This window comes from Podarcis muralis, chromosome 16, assembly GCF_964188315.1.
Source record: "Podarcis muralis chromosome 16, rPodMur119.hap1.1, whole genome shotgun sequence".
Lineage (NCBI taxonomy): Eukaryota > Metazoa > Chordata > Lepidosauria > Squamata > Lacertidae > Podarcis > Podarcis muralis.
The window spans coordinates 31,265,796-31,276,178 of NC_135670.1; the positions used below are offsets into that span (position 1 = coordinate 31,265,796).

Consider the following 10,383-nt stretch of genomic DNA (forward strand, 5'->3'; position numbering starts at 1 on the left):
TCCGGGATTCTCCTGTAGGCCAATCAGGTTGCGGATTCTCTTCCACCTGGAGCTGGATTGGGTGGCTCCTGTCGACTAATCAGACTGCTGCATTCTGGATCCTATTGTTCTAGGACCAAGCAGACTGCTGCATTCTGGATCATATTGTTCTAGGACCAATCAGCCTGCTGCATTTTGGATCCTATTCAACTCAGTACATAACATGCAACACACCCTTTTATTTCCACTGGTGGTCTGTGTTCATTAGGGTGGAAAGCAGGGAGCCCAACAGCAGGGTGGTAGGGTGGAAAGCAGGGAGCCCAACAGCAGGTGGCGCCAGAGCCAACGACAGGCACAGCCAACTCATTCTAGTTTTTGTCCCCATCCTCATCTCTGCTGAGTTCTGCAGGGGGCAGCAATGAGCTGGAGAAGAAGGAAGCTGACAGGCTATATGTCACCGCTTAGTCTGGTTGGAAGCAAGGAGGCAGGGAGATGTTGAACTGCAATTCCCATCACCCCTGCTCATTGGTCAAGCTAACTGTGGCTGTTGGGAGTTGCCCCCAGATGTTGCTGGACCTTGGCTACCCCTGGGAGACAGTGTTAGCCATGGCTCCAACCTTTAGACAGTACTGCCACCATTAGGACTGTCATGGATTTAAGATGGTGGTAAAAATTCTCCGTAGGGAAAATGCTGGAAAATGGCAACATGTTCATCCAAATTGAACGCTGCCCTTTTTGTACATTCCAAAATATATATACATGAAACTTTGGAATTATTTTCCCTCAGACAAGACATTTGTTTAAAACACAATATGGTGTCGCTCAGCGGAATGCCAATCAATGTCGGTTTTTTAATTAAAAAAAAAAATTGGACAAGGACTTAAAAATTGCTATTAGTGAAAATGATTTCACACGTCTGACAGATCTATTTTTAACGAGGGCTCCAATTATGTACTGTCTGATTCTATGAAACAGACTCGCTTGCCATTCATATTGAAATATCAGCATTTGTACAATCTAAATCCTTTACAATTGGAAGAGAACCAGCTATAAAAGGCTCAAATGAGTTTGTGTCTGGAAATTATCTCTCGCCAGCATCCCCCAATCTGTTTCAACGTTTTAAAGCAGTCCAGACAAGCTGAACAGCTCTTTTGAGAGTGGGGAGGGTGCTCTCAGGCACTCATTGTATCTGATTACATATAAAACAGGAGTAGCTTGAGAAGGCTGGGGATTAGATTGTCCTTGCACTGGAGTGATTAAAAAAAAACAACCCGGATTCTTTATCCTATGATTCAAAGCTTTTATGTGTGGCCTGAGATTTTCTGAAACTCCAAAAAAACCTTTTAAAGCTTTTAATTTCCATAAATTTGCAATATAATTTGGGCATACAAGTCACCTAAGGCAGCTTTAAGCACAACCCTGCAGACCCCATATCACCTACGAAAAATAAACGTATTCTCTGTTACCTTCTCCTTCCCTCCTCTTTCATTGTTATGTCCTCTCTGCACCAAATTCTAGATTGTAAACTCTCTGGGGCAGAGCTCTGCCATCTTGTGATATGTTTCATACGCATTTATTGCGCTGTTGGATTTGGTTGGCATTCATACCTGTGGTATGGGAAAGCAAAAGTACATAAAGGATTACACAATCATATAATCAGGAAGTCCCCTGATAAAGGTATACTGTAGTTTTACACTATCTATCTTTCGGCTTGCCCACAAGGAAGCATTTGCGGCATCTTGTCTCTTTAATGCTGGGGGTCTGTATTATGTTCTTCCCATCCTAGTGTTGTCCTGGACTTTCGCCCTTTTAAATGCTGGGGTTTTTGATCCTAAAAAATGATTTTTAAAAACAACAACAACCAACAACCTCCATTTTAAGCGAGAAAGTTCAGTGACAACAATGGCATGGCGGGGCAGGGCAGGGCAGTCCGCATTTTGCTCCCGTGTGGACAACCCCCATTCTTCCTCCAAAGTGCTTGGGGCGTACCTGGTCCTCTAAAGGACCCCTGGATGGTTAAGTCCAGTCAAAAGGTGATCATGGGGTTGCGACGCTCATCTCGCTTTCAGGCCGAGAGAGCCGGTGTTTGTCCACAGACAGCTTTCCGGGTCATGTGGCCAGCATGACTAAGCCACTTCTGGCACAAACGGGACACCGTGACAGAAACCAGAGCACACGGAAACACTGTTTACCTTCCCGCTGCAGCGGTACCTATTTATCTACTTGCACTGGCATGCTTTCGAACTGCTAGGTTGGCAGGAGCTGGGACAGAGCAACGGGAGCTCACCCTGTCATGGTGATCCGAACCACCAACCTTCTGATCAGCAAGCCCAAGAGGCTCAGTGGTTTAGACCACAGCGCCACCCACACTTTTACCCTTCCTTCCTTATATCCTGATGACAGCCCTATGAGGCAGACTAGGTTCAGAGGGTGACTGCCCCCAAAGTCATGCAGCGAAATTCATGATGGAGCCTCAAGTTCTAGTCTTAACACTTGCTACTTCATCATTCTGGCTCTTGCCATCAAATACCATCTCAGACCAGCTGTTCAAAACCTTTCAGGGGGGCCCTCCTAAACACAGGCGCCACCACAATATGGCCACCAGCGTCTACCCCCTAGAATTAAGTATGGAATGACACACAGAGCAGAAGCATGTGGCAAATCGGTGTCACCCAACTTCCTTTTGCATGGACCACTTTAAAATTACTGAGGTTTACGGTGGGCCCCTTAATGATTGTTCAGCCGACTGTAGCAATGTAACACTTACAGCAAAATGCTGTGGGGTCATTTAATTAACCTTCTGTTGCTTTATTATTTCTTACATATTGCATTTAATTGTATTACAATTTGAACTCCACAGTATTCAAATTGAAATTCAATAAAAGAAACAATAAGACGGACAAATCAAGATGCCTATTTAATGCAATGCCGTGTACTGTTTCTGGTCTTCAACTGCAAAGTCACAGATATTTACTGTGGACCGCTGGGAGGAGCGCAGAGAGAATAAACTCCCTGGTGCACCTGTAGCAGCAAAAAAGCGGGTGCGTTCAACTGCCTCACCTGAAATAAAATATGTCTCTCCTGTATCCCTCTCTACAGTCACAGCAGGTGCTGTAATGCTCCAACGGTTTGATTTTACCTGAAAAGGTGCACTTTTTCATTGTCTCCTGAGACAGATGGATGCCAACAATCTTCATGAAACTCTCAATGGACCACATTCTGAGAATCCATGCAATACAGCATGTCTAAAGTCCAGCCCAGGGGCCTAATCCGGCCCGCCAGTCGGTTTAATCCAGCCCCCACAGGCAGTTCCTTCCCTGGGTTCTAAAAAAAAGTCAACAACTTTGGGGTAAAATCCTAAAAATTAAAAAAAAAGGTCAACAACAACGTCAATCTTAAAAGAAGGCCAACAACTTTGGTCGGCCCTCATGCATGTTCACTTCATCAAATCTGGCCCTCTTTGAAAAAAGTTTGGACACCCAAAGAAGAAGGAGACTGCACTAGAGAATCTCACAACGGACACACTGCATACACTGCTAAGAATAGCAATCAAGCGGTTTTGTTGAAACACTTACTGGAGTTTATGATTTAGGACAGCGGTTCCCAATCTTTACAATTACGATGACCCCTTTTTAACTTCAAAAAATGTTGCAGACACCCCACATGCTGTTTGTTGTCATTTTAGGCTCCATTAATTGGGAAAATATAATAAGACAACAACAACAAAACCTATTATGTACAGTATTCCAAGCTGGAATAGACAGGACTTTGGTCTGGTCCATATCAGCCAACTGTGCATAAGGAAGAATTTGAGCAGTTGTGTCTCTTTTCGCCCCTGCAGCGCTAAAATACAGAAGCTGCAACTTCTAGAATCCCCTCTCCTACACAACTGTTAAACCTACGTGTTCTTAATCACAGCATCTGGTCCTCCTATTTGCAAAGGAGTCTTGCATCCTCGTCCCCCACCGGCTGCATTCCAATGCAACTTACGGTAATTGTGAGCACATCCTATTGAGTTCAGTTGAACATCTTGCTAAATAGATCTGTTCTGGGTTATGCCACAGTGCTTACATGAGTAAGCCCCACTGAAGTGTAGTGGACTAGGGCCTGGGGGACAAGGGTTCAAGTCGGCTCTCAGCCATAACACTCACTGGGTGACCTTGAGGCAGTTACAGTCTCTCAGCCTAATCTATTTTACAGGATTGTTGTGTGGAGAAAATCTGGAATATGGATGCAATGCAGTGTGATGCAATAAAAGTCAACAAGGCTTTTGAGCACATGTTTTACAATTTTTAAATTTTGTAAGATGCTTTGTGGCATAAAGATAATACATCTAATAGAACAGGCTCATGCACCACAGCTTCAGTCTCATGCATGCTTACCTGGGAGTAAGCACTATTGGCCTCAGCAAGTCTTATTTCCTTGCCCCAGCTACTCCTTTCCAAACTCCTCTTAACACTTCAAAGCCCACTGTGATGAAACAGGAAGCAAAATTTGGCTAAGTACCAACCAGTCGCCCCCATTTGCCGTAGCAACAAACAGACTGCACCCCTTGCTCCCTATAAATATGAAAGGGAATGAGCCTCTCTTTCAGATAAATTGGAGGTAGCAGATTTCACACAGCAAAAAGTCCTTCTGAATGTTTTTCCTCTCCTGTTTGCAATACACAGTGCTTTTTTCCCCCTAAAACAAATGTTTAGGAATACTCTCATTTTCCTACTCATATTGAAATACTGCCCCTCAATGAGGCCAAACTTAGATTCACAAAATATTTAGGGGTATGTATCCCCCCAGGAAAAAAAGCACTGGCTATGCATATATATGCTGCAGAAAATGGCAACTTACTCAAACCAAGCTTTTTGGGTGTGTGTACGGGGGTTTGATATTTAACAGTCACATCATAAATTTGCATTTATTGTGGCCTAAACTCTCGTGGATTAGAGGCCACTTCAAGTAGGCTTACTTGAAGCGGCCTCAAATCCATGGAAGTTTACGCCACAGTAAATTTAAATTGTTTATGTGGCTGTTAAATATCAAACCTCTAGGGGTCACTGTTGTTTTTTAAAAAGAAGCAAGCGAAAGGAATTCTATACTGTAATTTCAGCTGAATTAAGCTAGCCTCCTGTTTTGGTTTATTTATATACAGTGGTACCTCGGGTTAAGTACTTAATTCGTTCCGGAGGTCCATTCTTAACCTGAAACTGTTCTTAACCTGAAGCACCACTTTAGCTAATGGGGCCTCCTGCTGCTGCCGCGCCGCCGGAGCACAATTTCTGTTCTCATCCTGAAGCAAAGTTCTTAACCTGAGGTAATATTTCTGGGTTAGCGGAGTCTGTAACCTGAAGCATATGTAACCTGAAGTGTATGTAACCCGAGGTACCACTGTACTGCTTTTTAATCCAAGGCAACACTCCTGAATGAAGAAGGTCTACGAAATGGTTTGATTTTAGAAAACCACTCCTCTTGCATCATCAGTGTCTTGTCATCAACTCTGGTACAGGCTCCCTCTCCAAACCCTGTGTTTTGTTTCACATTCTTCATTTAAGGAAGTTTTACATTAGAATACCAAACAAGAGAGCCTGCAGCAGCAACCACCCTCTCTGGGTATCCGATATCATATTCTTGAGTCCCAAATCCAGCAAAGATAGAAAAAAAGAACAACAAGAAAGAGAGTGGCAGAAAGGTGGAACAAGCCACACTCAGAAATGCAGGGGTGGGGAGAGAGAGTCGGCCACATCTGCACCATATATTTAAAGCTATCTTATATCAAGGCTTCCCCAAAGGTACCCTGGGAACTTTATTTGTTAATATTTCCCATGACATCTATCTGCATCCTTAAAAAAAACTACAGTTCCCAATATTCATTGGGGGAAGCGAGATTGTATAAGAGTGCTTTAAATGTATGGTGTGATGTGACATGTTATCATCACACCTGTAATATACTATTTGTTCTTTCACAAGTACTGCAGCAAAATGTTGCAGTGCAGAGCACTCCTGTTCAGGTTATTCCACTAAGGCTACTGATTCTTGATCCTTTCTACTCCCCACCACACCTGCTCTAGAGTAAGTCTGTGGTCTGTTCTCACTGAGTCCTCATTGGGCTGTTCTTGGGTTGTCAACCTCTCTTATCCTTATCCTTCCATAGAGCACTTCTGCAAACCTGAGGCCTTCTGCCAAGGCTGCTGGTACAGTCATACCTCAGGTTGAATGTGCTTCAGGCTGAGCGCTTTCAGGTTGCGCTCTGCGGCAACCCAGAAGTAACGGAGCACGTTACTTCCGGGTTTCGCCGCTCACGCATGCGCAGACGCTCAAAATGATGTCACACGCATGTGCGGAAGTGTCAAAACGCAACTCACGCAGACGCGCCATTGCGTCTTACGTTCTATTCAGGAAGTGAATGGGGCTCCGGAATGGATCCCATTCGCATCCCGAGGTACCACTGTATCTCCCTCTTGTGCGTGGGTGGTGCTGTTTTGGCTTCACGAGCAACGGCACCAATGGCACCTGAATATTGGGATTTGTTGAAATGATTCATGATTGGCTGACAAAGTGGCTGGGGAAACCCAGTCAGATGGGTGGGGTATAAATAATATTATTATTATTATTATTATTATTATTATTATTATTAGAGCTTGTTGACTGCACACACACCACAGATTCAAATCACAAACCCGCAAAGAGCCCTTGAGAAGTGTAGTTTGTTGCAGGTGCTTTGGAACTGTCGCTCTGTCACGAGTAAGTTATAGTTCTCAGGATTTTTCTGGGGGGAGTGGGAGGAAATTTCCTTTAAATGTATGGTGTATATCAGGCTTCCTCAACCTCGGCCCTCCCGATGTTTTTGGCCTACAACTCCCATGATCCCTAGCTAGCAGGACCAGTGGTCAGGGATGATGGGAATTGTAGTCTCAAAACATCTGGAGGGCCGAGGCTGAGGAAGCCTGGTGTATATGCAGTCAACAGGCCCCATCGGCCAATCATAATAATTTCATCTAATTCCACTATTCAGCCAAAACCTTACCTGTGTAGTCTAGACTTTTCTGGTGTTTAGTGTTAGAAATTAATGGCAATCTTGGGTTGCCAGTTCCATTTTATTTATGATATAGTGGTTAGAGTGTCAAACTAGGAACTGGTACACCAGGGTTCAAGTCCCCACTTGGCTATGAAGCTCACTGGGTGACCTTGGGCCAGTCACTGCCTTTCAGCCTAACCTACTGTTATGTACTGAAGTTCTCACCCTGGGCCAGCAGGGGGATACTGTAGATAGTTTTCACGCAGGTCCAGATATGCAAATAAGGGATTGAAAGTGGCGTTCAGTGATTGGATAGTTACAGAAAGTGGTTACTGTTGCGTTGTAGTGGAGCTCTATATAAGCAGGCTGGCTGAGCCCTTCAGTTCAGTTCTGTTCTGGCCTGTGAATAAACAAGAGCTGTTTGAAGAATCGCTGTGTCGTCTGATATCTTCACCCACAACTTAACACCTACCTCACAGGGTTGTTGTAGTAGTGGTGATTAAATGAGATGGGGGGAAACAATGTATGCCACATTGAGCTCCTTGGAGAAGAGGGTGGGATATAAATGCAACAAATAAATGCAATTATATTATTACAATTTTACTATTTTATCATTTTAACTTGTACGATCCATTGAGACAGATTTGTAATAGTTGGTATATATATACAGTGCTTTTTTTCTAAAAAAAAGTTTAGGGGTACTCTCATTTTGACGCAAGAAGATCACCTTTTTATAGGTCAAATCGGGGAAAATAAATACAATAAATGGACAAAAGTACAAAGATTCACAAAATGTTTAGGGGTATGCGTACCCCTGTGTTCCCCCAGAAAAAAGCACTGGGTATATAAATTCACTGATAAATAAATGCAGAGAGACCATAATTACCCAAGGGCCACCCTTACAGCTGTTTTTCTTACTTTTTGTGGGTTTCACAAGCAACTGTAGCTCTTGCCGCAAAAGGAAGAAAAGAGGAACTGAAAATAACCGCAAGCTCTTCAGTTCTCTTTATTACACGCATACAGTTCAATGCCTTTGCAAAACAGAAAGGAGAGGGTGTAGAAGTTGTGACAAGCTGTGGCAAAAGAGTGAGAAAATATTGAATGGAATGCACAGCATTCACATGCCATTTTGCAATGCTCATTCACAAAATCAGTAATTCATAATAGGTAGGAACAGTAATCCATTAAAATCAATATAACAAATGACACAGTGTATCCACGCTCTCGTAAAATCTCCCAGTTGGATTACCTGGAGTTGCTTGTGAAAACAATCTGGAGACTTGAGACTGGTCCAAAGCAGGGTAGTAAGATTGCTAACCGAGACTGGAAGATCCATCAGTCTTTTGCCATCTGCACTGACTTCCTGTTTATTTCTGGACTCAATTCAAAGTGCTGGCATTAACCTTTAAGTCCGGCGCCACCTGGTGGCTAAACTGTATATGACATGAACTGCACAGACTCATTTTCCCAGCCCAAAGTACTGTAACTAATTTGACAGCTGGCTGGATCAGACCAAAGAGATATTTCTCTAGCCCTGCCTGCAATTCTCACAGTGGCGAACCAGGGGCTTATGGGAAACTCGCAAGTAAGACCTGAGCGCAACAGCACTCTCCCCACTTTTAATTCCAGGCAGCTGGGACTCTCTGACAGTGGAGGCGGAACATAGTCTTCTTGTAAAGCCATCCAACTAGATGAGCATCATAGCATCCTGTGGCAGGGAGTTCCATAGCTGAACTAACCACATGTCCTTTCATCTGCCCTGAATCTTCCACCATTCAGCTTCATTGGAGGACCCTGGTTTCTACTATTATGAAATAAAGAGAGAAACTTCTCTCTAACCACTTTCTTGCTTAATTTTATGCGCCTCTATCACCGAAAAGCCACATATATTACATCAGTGACCAGAACTGAGCACAGTACTGTTGGTGTAATTTGGGGAAATGGGTGAAATTGCACCAGGTGCTTAGAGCATGTCTTAAGCATCCCACCCCCGTACCCCCACGTCCGGATTCTGCTTAGAGAAAGACCCCATTGCAATGGGGTGGTTAGAAACAGTCGAAGGTTAATGCCTAAAGCATGGATCATTCACGCACCCTTTCTTTAAGCAATCTGTGTATGTGCAATATCATCGGCAGGAGTGTGAGGTGTTCACTGAGAGCAAGGTCTTTGCTTTGTGCAAGGTATCAGCAGTGAAGCTAAAGGTAATATGCTATATGGTAGAGAATTGTGAGCTGGTATGGTAAAGTGCTAGTACATTTACAAGCTTTACAGTGGTACCTCGGGTTAAGAACTTAATTCGTTCTGGAGGTCCGTTCTTAACCTGAAACTGTTCTTAACCTGAAGCACCACTTTAGCTAATGGGGCCTCCTGCTGCTGCCGCCGCGCCGCAGGAGCACAATTTCTGTTCTCATCCTGAAGCAACGTTCTTAACCCGAAGTACTATTTCTGGGTTAGCAGAGTCTGTAACCTGAAGCGTATGTAACCTGAAGCGTATGTAACCCGAGGTACCACTGTATTTCTAAAACCCAGAGGCGCCAGCTTGCGAAGGCAATGGTGGGGGGGGGGCTATGACATGCACGTGATGTCGGAAGAGTCAGGGGAGGGCTGGCCCCCACCCTAAAAACATTGAGGGAGCTCAAAAGGGCTTGGCCCCCAAGAGCTGGCGCCCTTGCTAAAACCAGAAGAACTGTGCTATAGGAGATTAGTTCATGATGTACCAGCATATCTTAAAGTTTATGTTGCTAGTGTGTTTTAAGCTTGTCTTAAACACTTCATACTTTGAAATGAACTGAGCAGGCAAGGAGTTTCTTTAACCAATAACTCCATAAAAGATTGACTACTGGAAAGCAAGGGCGAATCTACACTGGTTGGTTATAGCGTTAAACATGTGTTATAAAAAGGTGACACCAGAGGGCGCTGTAGAGCAGCAAACCTTCGACAATGGGAAATTGCTTTGAGAGCTACTGTATATTACATTGTTGTTTTTAAAGCATTTTTACAGATCAGTGTTGAGCCAGCCCAGGAAAACTCTGATGTTATGCTGGAAAACTCTGCTGGAGCTGTGCATGCTCCACTGATCACACTGGTCGAAATGTGGTGTAGTAGCAACAACAGATGGTGGACCTAAGTTTAACAGGTATGGATCAACCAATTTCTACAAGTCTAACAAATATTGTATTCCAAGAGCAGTCACACTTTGTCTAAGGGCATTATGTTTTTTTTTTTTTTTCCATATAGATATTTATTAGTTTTCAGACAGAGAAAAGAAAACGACAAAAAACAGACATAACAAACATAAAAATAACATCAAAACACAAAGTAGACACACAATACATACTACAAAAAGTTATCACCTATCGAGTTAACATTGTCATCTCTTTTGGACTTCCTTCAGC

At 43.6% G+C, this 10,383-nt stretch overlaps 1 long non-coding RNA gene across 1 annotated transcript; it reads right to left on the reverse strand.

Moving 5' to 3' along the window:
* Positions 1–254: 254 nt before the first annotated feature.
* LOC114587019 (uncharacterized) lies at positions 255–8,721 on the reverse strand. The gene is made up of 3 exons (XR_013390998.1): positions 8,238–8,721; positions 3,119–3,303; positions 255–1,586 (listed from the first exon to the last, which is right to left on the reverse strand). It is a non-coding gene; the product is annotated as an uncharacterized LOC114587019 (long non-coding RNA).
* Positions 8,722–10,383: the final 1,662 nt, after the last annotated feature.